The 19,576-nt window shown below is 38.8% G+C and overlaps 1 protein-coding gene across 1 annotated transcript in view; it reads left to right on the plus strand.

Annotated features, from left to right (window-relative positions):
• The window catches only part of LOC101280361 (cytochrome c oxidase assembly protein COX18, mitochondrial), a 90,056-nt gene extending 71,341 nt beyond the window's left edge, over nt 1–18,715 (plus strand). The window contains exon 9 of the transcript XR_007477306.1: nt 14,480–18,715. The gene's annotated coding sequence lies outside the window, so the exon portion shown is untranslated. The remainder of the gene's footprint in view (nt 1–14,479) is intronic.
• Nucleotides 18,716–19,576: the final 861 nt, after the last annotated feature.

Consider the following 19,576-nt stretch of genomic DNA (forward strand, 5'->3'; position numbering starts at 1 on the left):
GAGTAATAATGTCTGCCAACAGCGAGAATTTACTGTAAGATACTTGTTTCTTAATCTTAATTATTCAAAGATATGGAACCGTTCAAATTAGAACTTCCGGTTAGCATCTCGAGCTAGCTCTGACCACTTCACTGCCTTGGTATTTTCCAGGCTAAAGTTACCCCCACCACACACATTTATCACTTCCAAAGCCTCCAAAATGGAGACAGAGTGAACTAAAAAGCTAGTACCATGCAGTTCAGGGGAAAGGACACGATTAGTTATTGAATCAGGTCACATCCTAGTGTTGTTTTTCACTTAGCCAAAACCTTAAACTGAGTCTCATTCATGTAAAGGAGATAATAGGACTTCCTGCACTGTTGTAGGGAAATTTAATTGGTTCAATATGTGTAAAAGTTCCCTGTATTTCATACAGTTTGTCATAGTTATTCTAATTTCAGGAATTGTTTATAAGAAAGTTATCTAATATATGGAAACACTTAGGTACACAGACCTATTTGGTGCAGCATTATTTATGTATAAGTACAAATAAAATAAGAAAAAGAGAGGGGACTTCCCTGGTGACGCAGTGGTTAAGAATACACCTGCCAATGCAGGGGACACGGGTTTGAGTCCTGGTCCGGGAAGATCCCACATGCCGATGAGCAACTAAGCCCGTGCGCCACAACTACTAAGCCTGCGTGCTGCGACTACTGAAGCCCGCGTGCCTAGAGCCCGTGCTCTGCAACGAGAGAAGCCACCACGATGAGAAGCCCATGCACCTCAACGAAGAGTAGCCCTCGCTCACCGCAACTAGAGAAAGGTGGCTTGCAGCAACGAAGACCCAACGCAGCCAAAAATAAATAAATACATAAATAAATTTTAAAAATACATTTATTAAAAAAAAGAGAAAGAGGAAAAGACGTAGTTAGCTCTTTGTCTGGTAACTTTTTTTTTTTTTTTTTTTTTGTGGTACGCAGGCCTCTCACTGTTGTGGCCTCTCCCGCTGTGGAGCACAGGCTCCGGACGTGTAGGCTCAGTGGCCGTGGCTCACGGGCCCAGCCGCTCCGCCGCATGTGGGATCTACCCGGACTGGGGTATGAACCCGTGTCCCCTGCATCGGCAGGCGGACTCTCAACCACTGCGCCACCAGGGAAGCCCTGTCTGGTAACTCTTGACCTTGCTTTCTAAGTATCCAGGTTTGACAATTATCAGTCCACAAAACAGAGTTCACCCACAAATTTGAAAAAGTGTTTTTGGAGTAGCTATATTTTCCCTTGAGATCTTATACTTCTTCCTTGTCTATCCCCATGTGTCTTTATATATCTGTGTCTGTCTGTATTTTCTGTGCTAAATTCTATGTGCCAGGTACTCACATGGGAAGCAACATAGAAATGCTGTTTGTTGACTGTTAAGCCTGAGAATAGAAAGATACTGAGTAATTAATTGCCCTCCTCTTTCCTCCTCCCCTCCATTTCTGTCTCTGTCTTCATCGCTTCCCTCTCAAATGCACACAATCAAGAAAGCCTCACCCGGCCCTTTACTCTTGTCCTTATGTTCCCTGTCCTCTGTCCCTACCATCCTATACTTAACAGTTTTCTCCTGCTTCATGTACAAGCTAAAGGGTCTTTGAACTTCATTTCCAGTGCTCCTTATTTCTGGCACCCATATACTTGGTGTCCAAGCTTCCAAAGGGCAGAAATTAGGTCATAAATTTGTGGATTTCTTACTCAGAACAGGAATCATTGCCTTTGAACAACACATTGCCTTTTTACAACACTTAGTTCTAGAAAACTGATGGTGATTCCTGTTCAAATGCAAAGAAATTTTGGCCAGTGAAGATATGATTGATTCCACTGTATGCATCTATTAGCAAATCCATTTTAGTGTCTATTTGAATTCTCTTTTGAAGTATTTTTTTACATATTATTGGTGCCCTCATTAATCAGTTTAATAAAATTTTTGACGTGTGTTAACTTTATATTTGTGTGAGTCATGATATTAGTCTTTAAATAATTATACCTTAACATAGCCAGTGGGGAGGGGAAACTAAACCATTTAATTTCTAATATTTAGGGTTGGTTTTGCCCTAGTTTTTTGGGGGATGGGGGGTGGGGGAGACAGGCTCTGTTCATCACTAGTTGTTTAACAGTAGATAAGGGCCTTGCTTCATCTGAGCCTTAGTTTCCTCATCACCTTCCCATTCTTAAAATGGGGGACTCTCCCTCAAAATGACCAGGAAAACCGTTCTGTGTCTACTCAGCTTTCTCCAGGTAAAATGTTCTTTTCATTTTTTTTTCCCCTAGTTTTATCTAACTTTAGTGCTGTAAACAAGGAGGCTCTAAGAAAGAGTAAAAGGTAAAGTTAATGGTTATTTGAGAAGTTTTGGTGAGTCTTTGTTGGAATTCCTCCCAGAAATTGAGACAGTGGATGACTCTAAAGTGGGTAACAAATGTTTTCCAAAGTGAGCTACTTTCCAATTCTTTGTTTAACTAATCAGTTGATAGATCATTAAACAAATTTTGGTTACAGAACCCTGTATTAGTTTCCTGGGTCTGCTATAACAAAGTACTACAAACTGGGTAGCTTAAAACAACAGAAATTGATTGTCTTACAGTTCTAGAGGCTAGAAATCTGGTACCAAGGTGTCAGCAGGGCTGTATTCTCTCTTAAATCTATAATGGAGAATCCTTAGTCTCTTCTAGCTTCTGTTGTTTGCCAGCAAGCCTTGGTATTCCTTGACTTGCAGATGCATCACTCCAATCTGTTATCAGATGGCTATTCCTTGTGTGTGTTTACCTCATCTTCCCTCTGTCAGTCTCTCAATTTCCCCTTTTTATAAGGGCACCAGTCATATTGGAATAGAGGCCTGCCCTGTTCCAGCATGACCTCATCTTAACCTAACTAACTGCACCTGCAACAACCCTATTTCCAAATAAGGTCACATACTAACATATTGGGAGTTAGAACTTCAACATATGAGTTTGCGGGGGTGGGGTGGGGGGCGGGAGAGGGGTGACAATTCAACCCATAACAAGGAGAAAGTTAGAATTCTAGAGGAAAGAAATTGCCAACTCCAAGCCAGATAATTGACCAAGAACCTTGATAATTCTGTATGTTCTCTGGGTTTTTTTTTGTTTTGTTTTTTTCAGGCTCTAAGTCAATAAAATTTGGGAGTTCAGCTGAGTCCCTGGGTATTCATCTTTGGTTGGAGAACTGTTTGGAGGCTGGGTAGGGTCCATCAGAAGCATAATTCTCTTCCAAGGTGGCTTGGCATATGGAGCTCACCATGGGTAAAGGTAGTGGTAATGTGTGGGTGAGCCAGCGGGAGAGGTAGGTGAGTCCAGACACAAGTTGAAAAGGACATTTCTAATCTGGATTCACTTCCCAGCACATCATAGAAAGCAATTCCTACTGGACCTGGGGAAAGTACCTGTCTTCTCAGTAGAGTGGTGACCCTCTCCTTCCAGAGTCACAGATTTATGAGTTTTCCTGTTGATTTCTTTATTTTCATCCCCCTAGTTGCTTAGAGGAAAATCAGGATAATTTTGAATGTAGAGCTTTCAACCTAAGGTCTTTTATTGCTCCTGAGTTTGTGGTTTTGGGTATTACTCATACCTTTACATGCACAAAGTAAGCTTGAGTTGTTATGTGGTCATTAATTAATCAATTAATCTAAGTAAAACCTTCCCTGTTAGGCATTTCTTGTATCATCTTTCCAGTGAGTTTGAAACCAGGTTTCCAAATAATTTCTGACCATGAAAGATCCTTTGGCTTAGGATTCATGGTAGAAAAGTTCATGGAAAGCCTAGGGGTGTTAACTTCTTTCCCGGCTGTTTTCCAGCTGGTTTTAAATCCCTCTGCTTGCTTTGGCTTTCCCACATTACCTCTTTATGTGGGTGTTATAGGAACCTTCCTCTCAGTGTCCAATAAAACTCACCCCTTCCCTCCTAATCTTGCTACAAAAAGTTGGAAAAGACCCGATGGTAATCTTACCTTAAAATTAAGGCCAGAGGATAGACAGAGGCAACTAAGAGGATGAAGTTAGGAGTGGTTGTAATTTTTCACGTTGAACTGTTTGTGAGCAACAGTCAGGAAAGAGCCCTACAGAGGGGATGGCCCTTTATGAGTTCCTTGGAGGAAATATGTGTCTCATGAGAATTAGAAGTTTGCCTAGAGATTTAAGAAAGGATTAGCAGTTCATATGTGCTACCAGCCAAAGGCAAAAAGGAAGTTGTTCTTGTGGGTGGTCAGAGGTCCATGGAGCCATGGGATTGTCTGACAGAGGTAAATATCAATGAGGAAAAATAAAGAAGGGATTTCTTCTAAGCAGACAGCTGGACTGTTAAGTCATCCAAGCACTGAGCACTGATGGGGATGTTCAAATGTGGAGAGCACCACACTCTCCCAGCAACCCCAGAGATTAGGGTTCTTGTCTCTGTTCTGCCATTAACTAGTTGGAGGATCGAGTACAATCCCTTCATGTCTTTGAATCTCTCCTTCCAAACTTAACACTCTTTACCATTGGTTCTGGTTCAAATAACTTTTTCATGGGTCTGTCCTTTTGCTTGAAAGCCCTTTTGACCAAAACTTTCTTTAAATGCATATATATGCATTTGGGAGGAATACTATTAGTGCTGTTACGAATACTGCTATTGGTGTTGTGCAATGGGGGCAACTCTGTGACAGGCACCACAATTTGAGTGATTTATATGTCACCTTCTTTAATCCTAACAGTGATCCTAAGAAGAGATATGACCATCCTTTACAGCTGGGGAACTGAATCTCACGTAGGTTATTAAAGTGTTCAAGTGGAAATGGACAGTTTAAAAGCACCCAACCAGTAAATAGGGCCAATGGAAATGGGACTCAGACAGGCTGATGAGATTTTGAAGGTGGGAAAGGCCTGTGATGAGGGGTGAGCCAGTGGGGGCTCCCTTGTTCAGGGAAGTGGCCGAGGGAGGCATTTGGGAGACAGAGGAGGTTGCTGAGCATCTCAACGAAGAACCAAAAGACAGGGAAAAGTACAGAAAAGGAAGGTGCTAGGAGACAAGATTCTCACTAAAAATTATCTTTACTCCCCTTTATATAATTGTGAAAATAACACATGCACATTGAAGAATAATCAGACAGTACAGAAAAAATTAAGCAACCGAAGAAAAATATACTATAGACCCTTTTCCACAATTATTTTCATTACTGCGTATTACCTTCTAATTTTTCTCTAATGTTCCCATTTTCCTCAGGCTGCAGTCTGCTTGATATTAAATCATAAACATTTCCCCATGTTGTAACATAGTCTTTTTTATTTTTAATTTTACTTTTTAAAAATAAATTTATTTATTTATTTTTGGCTGCATTGGGTCTTCATTGCTGTGCGTGGGCTTTCTCTAGTTGCAGTGAGCGGGGGCTACTCTTCGTTGCAGTGCGTGGGATCCTCATTTCAGAGGCTTCTCTTGTTGCAGAGCACGGGCTCTGGGCGTGCGGGCTCAGTAGCTGTGGCTCACGGGCTCTAGAGTGCAGGCTCAGTAGTTGTGGCACACGGGCTTAGTTGCTCTGTGGCATGTGGTATCCTCCCGGACCAGGGCTCAAACTCGTGTCCTCTGCATTGGCAGGCAGATTCTTAACCACTGCGCCACCAGGGAAGTCCCACATAGTCTTTATTATTATCATTTTACATGGTAACATACTATTTCATCATATTATGTATAAAAAACCATTTCTCCATGGTTGGATATTGGGAACTATGCGGTTTTATGGGTAACTTAAAATAGATTTTTCATAGGTGGTATTTCAGTTCATTACATCTGGAGGAATCTGGTTTCTAGGAACCCTCTTGGGTTCAACGGACCTATAGATTTATTAAAAATGAGAGTTACCCAGTATCTATTCCACCAGCCGTTTGTAGAAGATAAATATTAGAAAGTTGGTAACATGGAATTAGTATTCTAAAAAATAGAAAAAGATAAAAAAGGAATAAAGGAATGGAAAGTGCTCTTTGGGTGTCAAGGAGAGTCAACGAGGAATTCAAGACATCAATAGAGAGATTAGTGACTATAATAATGTATTTCTGTGTTCCGTATTAGAAGACATTCGGCATAGTCTGTGCGAAATGAAGCCAGAATTCCAAGTAGAAATGGAATAACTTTAAGAAAACTTTTCTTGGCACTGTAAGCTCACACATGTACTTTTATATGCTACAAAGTTGAAAAAAAAAAAAAAGAAAATTCTGAAGTCCTGAGGCCATAGCTATAAAAAAAAATTAAGGTTTTAAAGTAGATTTGTGAGAGTAAGAAAACGTGTTACGGTACGCTGCTGTTCTATACGGTGCTTTTGCATGCTGGCAAATGTTCTGCTTCTGCTAATGTGAACAATTATTTTTGCTGGCAGAAATAGTTCAAATAAAAGTAGAAGCAAGCCACCATTTCTTAACATAGTAAAGCTGAAAATTTCAAACATTTAATGAAAATTTTTTACACATTTATTTCATCGCTATTCAAGGGAAGTAGTAGGCATTCCATGAAAGTTTGTGTTTATGACAAAAGTAAATTGCTAGTGTAAAGGTATTTGGAGGCTAAAAGTATGATAAATAGGAGATGATGTAGAAAGAAACAAGTGTATCTATTTAAAAAAATTATTATTATTAGCTTCAGCCTTCTCTGACTGTGACAAAACTAGGTGAGTCTGGAAAAGACAGGGCGAGTAGACTACCAAATATTCATTCATTTCTTCTTTGTGTTTAACGGAAACTGAATTTTGCTCAGTGCGTCCATGGGTCCAGATAAAATACTTTCCCAGACCTGCTTGCAGTTAGGGGTGACTACATGACATTTTCAGCTGATGAAATAATTAACAAAACCTTCTAGGTTCTTTCCCTTTGCTCTTTCTTCCTTCTCATTTTTGCCTGGAAAGCAGGTAGTGAGGGTGAAGGTAATGGCCAACCTGAGAACATCTCACAGCAAGGATGAGGAATTAAGCTTCATAATGAGAATGGGGGAGTGAAAAAGAAGTAGGATCTTGGGGCACCGATGACACCATGGAACCACTGGACCACTCTTCTCTGTACTTCGTTTTATGTGAGGCAAATTATGTGAGGCTGTTTGGTTAAGCCACTGTCATCAGATTTCTGTTACATCCAGTGCACACAAATCCTAAATGATGCAAAGCCCTTGATATAGTCTCTTTTTGTAACCTATATTTTTATTTATAAAGTATCCATTATGATAATGATGTGTTTAAGGATTTTTGTTCTCAAACCCTCTCAGCTATTAATTACATTAATGAGTTAACATTTGTAAAGTATTTCCTCTTGCTCATCACTGTATTTAATGCCAAAGTGTCTGACACATTGTGTGCACTTAATAAATATATATTTACAGGCAATTTGGAAAGTTGTTTTGGCAAATTATGTGTATATATACACACACACATTTGCACACATATCTTTACATAAATGTATATATGAGCAAACATTGTATATAGTTATAATTATAAATTATGTGTTTAAAAATACTTGTAGGACTTTAAAATACTCAGATATGAAAGAATTACTCTATGAGAATAATTGCCACTATTTATTTACTTTCCAATTAGGATTTGTATATGGCTGTGATAATGGACATTTTTGTGTTGCGTGAACTCTAAGGTTTTAGACAAACATAAGAGAACTGATTGGCTGAAAGGGAGTTAAGGAAACAGTGACTTTGGATTCCCTCCAGCAACATTTGTCAGACCACCTGAATAAGCATTCTGCACAAATCAGACAAAACAAAACACACAGGATTTTAAACTCAGGTACTTTTGGAAATACAGAGTGTTATACCATTCTTTTCCTGGTGGTTCAAGGTCCATTAAAGTTGCCTGCAGTAGAGAAATCTGTTCAACTTTGTTTAATCCAGCATTTCCCAATCTTTTGTGTGATTATGAAACCCTTCTTCCAAGTTACGTCAATTAATACCCATTGGAAATATGTGACGGATACTCTGGGAAACCCTATAATACAGGGACCAGAAACATGTAAAATTACCACTAGTATTTAGTATTGACCTAGAAAGTCTAATGCAATTAAATAATAATCAGAAATAAGACATATGATTTTTGGAAAAGGGGAAAAAAATTAAGACTTTTTACAGAAGACAGAAATTCCTATTTTACCGTGAGAGTGGGATATTTACTTTGTTCTCTACTTTATCTCTGATGGCCAGAGTACCTGTGTAACACATAGGTGCTCAATAAATACTTGTTGGTGGAAGGAAGGCTTAATGAAGAGAGGAAATCTCATGAGAAACCAGTACGCCAGAGAAACACCCTGGGAGATCTGTCCAAGAGCCATGGCTCTATGAGCTTTCTGAAGATTTGAACATGCCTCACATACTCCTTTTTCTCCAAATTTTCATTGTTTGGAATTTTGAGATTTATAAAAATCCAGTGATAGAAAATATGTGGACTTGATAGCTATCAATCAGATTCCTTCTCAACATAGTACTCCAGGAAAAACAAAACAAAACATAGTACTCCAGGTAACTACTACCAATTGATTGGAGTAGACAAGAGACCTTATTGCCACCTATAATGTAAGACTTAATATTCTTTTTTTTTTTTTTTTTTTTTTTTTTTTTTGCGGTACACGGGCCTCTCACTGCCGTGACCTCTCCCGTTGCAGAGCACAGGCTCCGGGACGCGCAGGCTCAGCGGCCACGGCTCACGGGCCCAGCCGCTCCGCGGCATGTGGGATATTCCCGGACCGGGGCACGAACCCACGTCCCCTGCATCAGCAGGTGGACTCCCAACCACTGCGCCACCAGGGAAGCCCAAGACTTCATATTCCTTTTTTCCTGGTCAAATAACTTCAATTATTTTATAATCAGCAGACTCACCTCCCTAGCATTGGCTGAAGACAGGTGATTTTTTCCCCCTCAAATACTGTTGTGGTAGTTTTAAAATAATCACAATTTCTTTGACATTTCTCTCTTTGATGGAGGGAAACTAGTTCCCCTTCCACTGAGTATAGACTGGAGTGGACTTAGTGAATCTCTTCTAATAAAAAGAATATAATGGGAGTGACAGTGTGAAATTTTGAAGACTAGCTATAAAAGGCACTGTGACTTACTGCTAATTCTTTCTCTCTCTCTCTGTTTCTGTCTCTCTCTCAGATGATTCACTGTGGGAAAGTTAGCTGCCACATGGCAAGAAACCAAGGCCTCCTGCAGATGGACATATGTGAGCCATCCAGCAGGGCTCCTCCAGCCCCAGTCAGGCCTTCAGGTGAGACTGCAGCATCTGCCAATGTTGTAACTACAACCTAATGAGGGGCTCTGAGCCAGAGCCACCCAGATAAGCCGCTTCTGAATTCCTGACCCTGAATAGAAACTGAATAATACATGTTTACTGTTTAAACCACTACGTTTCAGAGTAATGTTTAATGTGTAAAAGGATAACAATACAATTATATTAAAGTTTTTTAAAGAAATAAAACTCATTTACAGCCTCTTTTAAAACACCTTCTCCTGTATTCCCAATTTCACCACGTTGGTGTTGCCGACTTTGCTACTTATGCAGCAATACCTGCTTTTTTCTTTCTTCCAAAGCAGGGTCAGAAAACCCTTTTTATAGAGGGCCAGATAGTAAATAGTTTAGGCCTTGTAGGCCGTGTGGTCTCTGGCGCAATTACTCAACTCTGCCCTTGTAGCATGAAAGCAGCTGTAGACAATATTTGAATGAGTGTGGCTACGTTCTAATAAAAGTTTATTTATGGGCGTTGAAATTTGAATTTCACATAATTTTCACATCACGAAATGTCATTTTTCTTTTGGCTTTTTTCACCCACTCAAAAATGTAAAAGCCATTCTTAACTTGTAGGTCACTTAAAACCAGGCAGTGGGCCAGATTTGGCCCATGGTGTAGTTTGCCAATTCCTGTACTAAAGTAATAGAATTCTTGATATTTAGCTGGCACATGGATGCCCAAAATAAAGACAACATTTTTTTCAGACAGTAGCCATGTAGCCACACTATGGTTAATGGGAATTAGGTATAAATGATATGTAAAAAATTTGAGTTATGCTCTTAAAGGGAGGTGGTGGATTCTCCCCTTTTACTCCCCCCCTTTCACTTCCCACTTGCTAGAATGAAGGTCACCTTGGACCGTGTGGATGGCAGAAATGTCCTTGATATAACAAAGAGAAAGAGCCAGAATTCCTGCCTCTGGGCCATGTGCAGTCACACTGTTATGAGAATGACAAGTCAGACTACAATTGTTTTGTACAGGGGCCTCTGTTTTTAATTCCTTTTCACACTTTGCCAAATCTATATTCTAACTAATTCAGCTGGTTAGACTTTGGCTAACATCTCTAAATGTAACGACAGGTTAATGTGTAGTACTTTCAAGAAGCACTGCAGACAGTGATTAACAGCTATGTGTGGAGTTAAAAAATTCATTCTTGGTTCCTTATCAAGTCAGGATAGTCTGGATATAGGACAGCTTTGACGTTTCTAAAACCAGAATTTCTAAATAATTGCAGGTGTTTGCCTTTTCTTCTGATTGTTGATTTCCTGTAGTTTGGAAGTGAATATGTCTTTGTATTCCTTTTCTCCTCCGTCTATCACACTTATGGCCAAGGCAGGAACATTATTAATTGGGAGAAACATAAACAATTTACTCCTTATAATCTCTGAGGAATAATTAATGCACATTCTCTTTTGTGGAGCTTATTTATATAAATGAATAGGTCTAAAAGTTCACCCTCCCGCCGCCCCCGTGGTCCTATGGATTTTCTCAGTTATATGATAGCTGAAAGAAATTGTAGGTATAAGAGACATACTTATCTTGTGAGCATATTATATTTTCCCCAGCAGAACTTGGGGGGTCCCAGGCTGTGAACAACAGTGGAAAAATGATCCCACAGTCTCAAAGTCTGGAAACCACTCTGAGACTCATCAGCCACCACTTGGCAGCACCAAAGGATCAGGCATTGTCCAAACACAATTGTTGTGAGCTCTCGTGCTGACGTACAGTATTTCCCATTCATCTCTTTCCCCCTTTTCTCTCCTTTTTCTTCTCTCCCCGCCAGAAACCAAACTAGCTTGGACTAGTCTTCCAAGTGCTGGCTGCTGGTGTCCCCGAGAGATTTCAGGGAGAAGCAGTCTTGGCCGAGGGTTAGAGCCAGAGGCCGACCGGGGAAGGGAACAATGTCTGGGTTTTGAGAACAGCTGGAGCTTCGGAGGGAGAAAAGCAGCTTGGCAAATGAGGAAAGAATGTGCTTGTCACTTCAAGAGGCAAGAAACTTCGATTTCCCTCCTGCCTCTGCCAACAAGTGTTTATTGGAAAGGACAGAGTGGTGGTGATGGCAGGTGACTTTGGTTTGGATTTTATGGAATTTTTCGTGTTTATTTTACCTTTTCAAAGAAAAGATAAATGTACAAATCCCACAGTTAACTATTCTGAATTCTGCTTGTGTTTTTATTGGAGAAGTGAGTGTTGTTCCTCAGAGTTATTTTTAAGAATGCCACCCCTGGCCCATTTTGAAACTCTGCTTGCTTTCCTTGCATGTAAGCTAATATATGTGATAGGGATTTTGGAGAAAAGTAGCAGAGTGTATTTAAATGGAAAGTGAAGGCCCAAGGGAGAAAAGATCCTGTTCTGAGAACACGAGAGAATTTACAGTTGGAGGAATCAGATGGGCCCATTTAGACAAAATAGGAAAGTTTTAGCTGAAACCAAAGGTGAGCTTATGAGAAGTTTGACATAGTTGGGGGGAAGAATTTTTAAGATGTCATACTCTTTGGTCATGTTTTGATTTCTCTCTGATTTTCTTGGATTCTTATGGAAATGGATAGAACAACAGAGACTGTTTTCCCATTCTGAATTCCATTCGTTAGACTTGGAAAGTGTGACCTGATTTTAAGTATCCCTTTTAAAATGAACAAAAAGACAATCCAATATTAATATTTGAAAAATAATGTTACCATTTTAAAATCTCTTTCCTCCCTTTCTGAACTCTCAACATTTTTGCCTACTTTCAGAATTCTCCCTTTAATTGTACTTAACTGCTGTTTTTTTAAATTTGGCAGTGGGAATGTTGGTTAGTTGGATCTTGGGACATAAATACATCTAAAAGTTAAAATGGGGAATAAATGGGAGTATTGGGAAGGGAAAAACTATTTCTTGAGTTCTACCTGTGTGACAGACCCCTTTACTAGGTCCTTTCCTTGTTAGAATCTGTAAAGTAAGAATTATTATGACCATTTTAAAGAAGGGAGACTGAGGCTCAGTGAGGGTCTTTATAACTTGTCTAATATTACCTGATATTTTGTTTGTTGGAAGATTTAAATCACAGTTTCAATTTCAGTGCTTTTGATTGGTCTGTTCATATTTTCTATTTCTTCCTGATTCAGTCTTGGCAGGTTATGCATTTCTAAGAATTTGTCCATTTCTTCCAGGTTGTCCATTTTATTGGCATAGAGTTGCTTGTAGTAATCTCTCATGATCTTTTGTATTTCTGCAGTGTCAGTTGTTACTTCTCCTTTTTCATTTCTAATTCTATTGATTTGAGTCTTCTTCCTTTTTTTCTTGATGAGTCTGGCTAATGGTTTATCAATTTTGTTTATCTTCTCAAAGAACCAGCTTTTAGTTTTATTGATCTTTGCTATTGTTTCCTTCATTTCTTTTTCATTTATTTCTGATCTGATTTTTATGATTTCTTTCCTTCTGCTAACTTTGGGGTTTTTTTGTTCTTCTTTCTCTAATTGCTTTAGGTGCAAGGTTAGGTTGTTTATTCGAGATGTTTCCTGTTTCTTAAGGTAGGATTGTATTGCTATAAACTTCCCTCTTAGAACTGCTTTTGCTGCATCCCATAGATTTTGGGTCGTCGTGTCTCCATTGTCATATGTGTCTAGGTATTTTTTATGGCTGAGTAATATTCCATTGTATGTATATGCCATATTCTGTTTATCCACTCATCTGCTGATTGTCTTTGATTAATTTTTAAAATGGAAAATTACTTAATAAATACAGCCCAATAAAAAATACTTTCAACATGGGATTCAAAAGGGAAAATATTAAGATTATGAGATATAAACTCTGTATAGCAACCACTGGATCTCCAATGACTAGTATATTTTATGGCACATAGTAGATACTCAACAGATATTTATTGCATGAGTGAATGAATAAACCACTGTAATATGTTAAAAACTGACTTAAACATAGAATAAATGCTCTCTATTGCACAAACCCAAGTAAAAGACAGAGCGCAAGGGAGCTCAATAGCATCTACCGAGGTCAATCATAAGGGCACAAAGCAGAACGGAGAAGGGTGGATCTGGAGGGGCGAACTGAGAAAGCCAACATATGCATCAAGAGTCACTCAAGTCGTAAGTGGGCAAGTGGCTGCATCTCTTATTCAGGGCTGTGTAAGCATGAGTGTGCTTCCCCTCATTAAACCTCTTATATTCTGGCTATTAATGTAAGGAGTTAAAAATAGCATATAAAAACTAATTATTTTGATTAATATACAGTTACATTTTTGGAAACTGGGGAAATTTAAGACCCACAGAGTGACAGTAATGTGAAACTTTAGAAAAATTGAAACTTACCACACAATGTACATCATATGCCCTAGATCTGATTGCAAAGAAGCAAAATGAAATTAATAGAAATTTTGCCAGTTTAAGGACTCTGGGAAAAGATCTTGTGCTGAAAGAACTCACTAAACTTTTGCAAACATAAATCAACTTTAAGACATAATTTTCCTCGAATGGTTAAAGAATGAATGTCCTTGTTAACCTATTTTATGGACATAATCAGAACACTTTCACCACCCAAAGCACTGTTTCGTTATTCTGCAGATTGTAATGAATTTGCTCTGCTTTAGAATTGCCTTATGTCCCATATGCTATAATTTTTTAAGCTGGGAGTAATTTCATGATGCTTTTATTTAGCTAGCTTAAGATTTAAACATAAATGGTTATAAATAATTTTTTGACAATACTTTTGTGATTTATGGACTTGCCAGGAAATAGATGTAGTCTATATACAGAGCAGTTTGACATATTTTATTGAGAGAGAGAAAATTAAGAGGTTGGGAGAAAGAAACATATGTGAGTAAAAAACATGTAAATCATATATGGGAAATGGCTAAAGAAATGGATGTAATTTAACTTAAATAAGGGGTGTTTGAAGACTAATTAATATGGAATTAGTATGCTGACTAGATCTTTCTCTTTACTAAGGGCACAGGATAATGAACTTAAAAAATATAAGTTAAGGATATGATTACTGGATTCAAATAGACTTGGGTAAGAGTCCCATCTCCAAACACTTGCTAGCAGATTATAACTTTGGCAGATTCCTTAATTATCTGACCTTCAGTTTTCCCATATGAAAATACAGATAATAACAATAATTACCTTATCACATTGTGGGGAGGATTGAATGGGCTCAAATCTGCCCCCTGATGCACAGCAAACATCCAATAAACGTAAGCTACTTTTATTGTTCAAAGTCAAGGACAAGTTAAATATTGGAGAGGATCATCAAAGGAGTAAGTCCTTCCCTTGAGAGCAGTTGAGGATACGAGAGGGTCATCTCTGTCTGCAAGCAACATTCTTCTCCAGGTGATCCATTTATGTATTTTTCTAGTCCACAATCCTAGAAGTAAACTATAAATAAGGAGCAACTGTTGTAAAAATACTTTTTATACTCTTTCAGTGTTGGCTTGTTATCTCTGGGAAGGAAAATTTTGCTACTGAAATTTCATGTTTGTCACTCTGAAAGTGGGTTGGAATCAGCCTGGCTGCTGATGGGACTATACCGACGTTTCCAGTTGGGAGTCAGTGTCTGAGGCATATGCTGCTCTTCATGCCCTGCTCTTATCTCTCGGGCAAGCCTCACTATTTCAGTGAGACCAGCCATATCTGCCAGTATTTTCTCCAAAGACAAGGATGTCTACTTTGCCTGGGCATATGGCAGGTGGAAGGGCCAGGGGATTGACACTCCAGGAGTAGCCCTCACCAATGACTGTTGGAGTTGGTGGATGAGTTCTTGAACTTCTTTACTCCTTGGGTGAGAAGATATTCATTTACACTCTTTTCCCATGGGAACCATCCCAGTCACTCACATGGGACTGGCTTGATAATTCACCTTTATTGGCTGACTTATCTTCCTTGGCTCCTTTCCCCTACTCCCCCTCCAGTGTTTGGGGTCACCTCTCAAGTAAATGGCTTGCATTAAAAATTCTTGTTTCAGAGTCTGCTTTGGGGGGAGCCAAACTGAGGCAGGGTGTCAGTGGCTTTCTTTTGTAATTTATTTATTTTCCAGCTTAATTGACATATAATTGACACACAATTGTGTAAGTTTAAGGTGAAAAATGTATTGATTTGATAACACATATATATTGCATCTTTCATGTTTTCATCACAATACAGATCATAAGAGATTTGATGCAAATGGGAAAGGATGGGATTTATGGGGGAACTGGAAAGAAGAATGTCCATTCATTTTAATTACAAACATGTTATTTAATACAGGCATACCTTGGAGATATGGCAGGTTTGGTTCCAGACCACCGCAATAAAGTGAATACAGCAGTAAAGCAAGTCACACGAATTTTTTGTATTCCCAGTACATATATAAAAGTTATGTTACATTGTACTGTAGTGTATTAAGTGTGCAACAGCATTATGTCTAAAAAAATAATATACAGACCTTAATTAGAAAATACTTTATTGCTAAAAAATGCCAACCATATTCTGAGCCCTCAGTGAGTCCTAATCTTTTTGCTGGTGGAGGCTCTTGCCTCGATGCTGACGGCTGCTCACTGATGAGGGTGGTGGCTGCTGAAGCTTGGGGTGGCCGTGACAGCTTCATAAAATAAGACACCAGTGAAGTTTGCTGCACTGATTGACACTTCCTTCCACAGACAATTTCTCTGCAGCATGTAATGCTGTTTGACAGCATTTTACCCATAGTAGAACTTCTTTAAAAATTAGAGTCAATCCTTTCAAACCCTGCTGCTGCTTTATCAACTAAGTTTATGTAATACTGTAAATCCTCTGTTGGCATGTCAATAATTTTCACAGCATCTTCACCAGGAGTAGATTTTAGCTCAAGAAACTACTTTCTTTGCTCATCCTCATTCATTAAAATTTTATCGTGAGATTGCAGCAATTCAGCCACATCTTCAGGCTCCACTTCTAATTCTAGTTCTCTTGCTATTTCTGCCACATCTGCAGTCACTTCCTCCACTGAAGTCTTGAACCCCTTAAAGTCATCAATGAGGGTTGGAATCAACTTCTAAACTCTTGTTAATGTTGGTATATTGACCTCTTCCCAGGAATCACAAATGTTGTTAATGGCATCCAGAATGATGAATCCTTATCAGAAGGTTTTCAGTTGACTTTGTCCAGATCCATCAGAGGAATCACTATGGCAGCTATAGCCTTATGAAATTTACTACTTAAATAATAAGACTTGAAGTTGAAATAACTTGTTGATCCATGGGATGCAGAGTGGATTTTTATTTGTTAATAGACATGGAAACAGCATTAATCTGTTGTAACACCTCCATCAGAGCTGTTGGGTGATCAGGTGCATTGTCATTGAGCAGTAGTATTTTGAAAGGAATTTTTTCTGAGCAGTAGATCTCAACAGTGGGCTTAAAATATTCAGTAAATCATGTTGTCAACAGATGTGCTGTCATCCAGGCTTTGTTATTCCATTTATAGAGTACAGGCAGAGTAGATTTAGCATAAATCTTTTTTTTTCTTTAGCATAATTCTTAAGGGCAGTAAAGTTTTCAGAATGGTAAATGAACATGGGCTTCTACTTAAAGACACCAGCTGCATTAGCCCCTAATAAGAGAGTCAGCCTGTCTTTGAAGCCAGGCATTGACTTCTCCTCTTTAGCTATGAAAGTCCTAGATGGCATCTTATTCCGATAGAAGGCTGTTTTATCTACATCGAAAATCTGTTGTTTAGTGTAGCCACCCTCATTTATGATCTTAGCTAGATCTCCTTGATAACTTGCTGCAGCTTCTACATCAGCACCTGCTGTTTCACTTTGCACTTCTATCTTACGGAGACAGCTTCTTCCCTTAAACCTCATGAACCAACCTCTGCTAGCTTCAAACCTTTCCTCTGCAGCTTCCTCACCTCTCTCAGCCTTCACAGAATTGAAGAGAGTTAGGGCTTTGCTCTGGATCAGGCTTTGGCTTAAAGAAATGTTCATGGCACCCCAAAACAATTACAATAGTAACATCAAAGTCACTGATCACAGATCATCATAACAAATATAATAATAATGAAAAAGTTTGAAATATTTAGAGAATTACCAAAATGTGATACAGAGACACAAAGTGAGCAAATGCTGTTTAAAAAAAAATGGCACTGATAGACTTGCTTGATGCATAGTTGCCACAAACATTCAATTTGTTAAAACACGGCATCTGTGAAACAATAAAGCAAAGGGCAATAAAATGAGGCATACCTTTACTAGGTGCCAGACACTGGGCTAAACACTGGTGGCATAAGACATGGGTCCTGCCCTGGAGAGACTCACATTCTATTAGGAAACACAGACATAGCAATCCTTCATTAAAATCCAAGGTGACCCATGACTTATTTAAGCAAACTGAGTGCAAAGTACTTATGGGAGTACAGATGGGAAAGAAGTCCAGAAGGCTGGTGGAGGTGTACTTCAAATTCTGTGATATTTCTACTAAAGGATGAGTAGGACTTTGGTAGAATAAGGTTGAGAAGAGCCTTCTAAGCAGGGAAAACATCTTGCGTAGAGCTTGAAGATGCGTGAAGTGTTTGAACAGTTGGAGAAAAGTTTATTGTGGGGTAGAAAAGTGGCAGGAGATAAGGCTGAGAGAGTGGAAGAGCCTGAACATGTAAGTTGTAGAACAGATGATAGCATGGGGAAGGACTTGATGCATCAGAAAAAGCAAGTGCCATCATGCCTTGTTCCAACACTGCCTTTTCTGTATGTCTCCAGGGCAAGAGAAAAGGGAGAGAAGAAGAAAATTCACAAGAGAGGCTGTGTATTTTCAGCTACCATTCATGAATGATGATCAGTTGCCAGGCCCTTCCCAAACCTTATCCCATTTTATCCTCTTGAGAAGCCTTTGAGATAGGACTATTAAGACCTTTCACTGGTGAGGACATTGAGGATCAGAAGAGGTCTAGAGAATTTTAAAGTTCAGAGTTCATGATTGCCTGATTCCAAAGCCATTAACCACTGCATTATACTACTTCTCTTTTCGAAGAAGCAAATGTGGGGTGGACAGAAGTTGCTGTGATTGTTATTGTCTGGATTGGTGCAACAGCTAGGTGGAGGCCACTGAAAGGAGAGGCCCAGTTGCTGACTTCTGCTTATCTGGGGCAACAAAGAAACCAGAAGGAGTAGCCATCATGTTGAAAGTCATTTGTTTTTATTATTTACTTTGGTGAAGTCTCCAAGAAGTATTTTGGATTTGGAGTATTTGTTTGTTCAATAAATTCATTCTTAGCAATTGCTAAAATCATCCAACGGAGGAAGAAAGAATAAAAAATTAACTTAAGTCACAACAATGGCAATGCCAGTGCTATAGAGCAAGTGAGTTTTGGCCTGTGGTTAATCACTTCCTCTAAGAGCCCTCATACAGTACCACCGTTAATTCTACAGCACTTCAAAGTTTATCTTTTCTTTTGTAAAAGCCTTAAATAAACAAAATCATAGCTTTTCTGCTATGTTCCCAGCACTTTTGAACTATTTGATTTCTTTTGAAGTTTAATGGTTGTCTTCAGAATCTAGTTACTTGAATGAAAATGTTTGCCATTAAATTGTCAGTTAACAACAGCTCAGGAGAAAGTTGACCTAATTGGCATGACTTTTAAGTTTTTTTCTATTAGCACCATTCTTAAATCGAGATAGACAAAAAGATAAAATGGACCATATCTTTTCATAAATAATGAAAAAACAGACATTTAAATGCTTTTGAAAATGCTAAGCACCATGCATTCTCATGCTACACTATAGTAGAACAGGGAAGGAGTACAGAGACAATCTAGGAAATGGGATGCTCCCTTTTAAGCATGTGATCAAAGCATTAATGAAAAAGCTCTGCAAATTCCACAATAATTGATTCTCAATCTTCTTCTAGACTAGTAAATAGTCTTATAACAACAATCTACTATAGTCAGTGCAACTTAAAAAATTTTTTTTAACATTAAAAAAAATTTTTTTGAACATTCCATTTCTATAATGTATTTTAAAATACCCACATCATCAGGGGCCCTAAAATCTACACTCCAGAGTTATAAGAACATCATGGAATGTGGGGGCTGGACGTTTTGAGCAGTAATTGTTTCAGGTAGCAATCTTATAGTCAGCTTTAAGTCATTTTCCCATCAGCCACTTGAAACCCTTTAGAACTAGGACAGTGTTCACTCTATATCACAGACTCCCAGTGGTCTTTGAGAAACAACCTGGAAGTTAACTTGCTGCTTGTGATGATGGGTGATTCCTCTTTAGGCTGAAGAGGAAAAAATCTGATGCATTCATCTAAAAACTTTATTTGCTATGGGAATTGCTTTGGCTAATGCAACTTTTAAGATCTGTT

Source organism: Orcinus orca, chromosome 4 (genome assembly GCF_937001465.1).
Source record: "Orcinus orca chromosome 4, mOrcOrc1.1, whole genome shotgun sequence".
In the NCBI taxonomy this organism is placed as follows: domain Eukaryota; kingdom Metazoa; phylum Chordata; class Mammalia; order Artiodactyla; family Delphinidae; genus Orcinus; species Orcinus orca.